At 42.5% G+C, this 1611-nt stretch overlaps 1 protein-coding gene across 2 annotated transcripts in view; it reads right to left on the bottom strand.

The window, feature by feature from the left end:
• CSGALNACT2 (chondroitin sulfate N-acetylgalactosaminyltransferase 2) overlaps positions 1 to 1611 on the bottom strand; it is a 65931-nt gene that overhangs the window by 29279 nt on the left and 35041 nt on the right. The gene's annotated exons all lie outside the window — the stretch shown is intronic.

The following is a 1611-nucleotide window of genomic DNA, read 5'->3' as shown; positions in this document are numbered from 1 at the left end:
GAGTTGTTTTTGAAAAATAATCCTCACTTGTTAGCTTTTACATGCAGTGGAAATGCAAGTCTCAGAAGTCTTTATTTACAGGCTTGTTTTCCTTAGATGCATTACAAATTCCAGTGCCTTGTATACAGAGAATGACTTCACTTCACAAGAAACTGCAGACATCTGAACCTGGATGGTTCCAACTGGCAAATATGCCCATCTCCAACAGCAAGTTTAAAAGCAGGCGGTGGGCAACTCAGAACACAGTCAGCAAATCTAGTCATGGAGACCAAGGAAGTAAAACTGATTTAACTACAGGCAGTCCTCAACTTATGTTTCGAGTTACAATGTTTCGCACTTACAGTGTCTCTAAATTGACACTGGTTTCAACTTTGACATCAGTTTCAACTTTACAACACTTGATTGGCTGTAATGCCATGCCAGTGAACAAGTTGCTGTGTCACCCATCTCCCTGAAGAACATCTGTCCAAGCTTCCTTGGTCACTTCCTTTAAGACAGCACACAAAACCCTAGAAAAACCTGCAGCCAAGACTCCTGAGAAGAAGCCAGCCAAGAACCCTTCAAGAAGCCCAGCAAAGTCACCCCAAATAAGCCCTTCCAAATCAGTATGATTGCTATTTACAATATAAATACATTAACATAGCTATATTACTCACCTACAATTGACTGAGTACAAAATTCTGGGTTATTTCTCATGAAAACAGGGTATCGGGACTTCCCCCATTTAATGTTATAAATCCCTCATTTATAACATTGTTTCCCATGGGAAAATTGGTTCTGAGTTGCAACGTTTTGACTTAAGACGCGGTTTTCAGGAACCAATTGCGTCGTAAGTCCAAGGACTGGCTGTATTTCTGAAAAAAGTATGAGACAGTAGCAGAAACATGACTATGGCCAGAACAGCTACAGCTTAAGTGCAGCACCTAAGCAGACATCCTACAAAACATAGGAAAAATACAGTACATCATTGAGCCTTGTCTACTACACCTTATCTAGTATGTGGGTATGTAACAACTCCTGCTCTAGTCTTTCCCTGTTGCTGTTTCCAATACCCTTTCAATTAGCAGCTCCCCATGAAAAGATGACAATCATTTTGAGTTTGATATAAAAAGAGACAGTGAAGCTTCTATCAAGAAACAGGCCTTCTCAATATCTACAGCCAGATATTCTGACATAACCTCAAAGGCAAGTAAAGACTTCCAAGATACAAATATTTTTTTTTGACAGATTTCAGTCACAATGGACATCTGCTACTGTATCACAGAATCACAAAAGTAGGGTCGGAAGGGACCTTGTAGATCTTCAAGTCCAACCCCCTGCCTGGGCAGGAAAAAAGACTGTGCTCAAATGATCCCAGCTAGGTAGGCATCAAGCCTCCTCTTAAAGACCCCCAGGGTAGGAGCCAGCACCACTTCCCTTGGAAGTTGGTTCCAAATCCTAGCCGCCCTAACTGTGAAGTAGCTCTTACAGAGGTCTGATCTACACCTACTCTCCTCTCCTCCTGTTATTCTTCACTATCCTGGGGGCGCTAGGGGAAACAAGGTCTCTCCCAAACCCTTCTGGTCCCCCCTAGTGAGTTTATAGATGGTCACCAGGTCCCCCCTCAGCCTT

The sequence above is a fragment of the Crocodylus porosus genome, unplaced genomic scaffold (assembly GCF_001723895.1).
Source record: "Crocodylus porosus isolate Cpor-Errol unplaced genomic scaffold, CroPor_comp1, whole genome shotgun sequence".
Lineage (NCBI taxonomy): Eukaryota > Metazoa > Chordata > Crocodylia > Crocodylidae > Crocodylus > Crocodylus porosus.
This window is presented reverse-complemented; position numbering and strand designations above follow the sequence as displayed.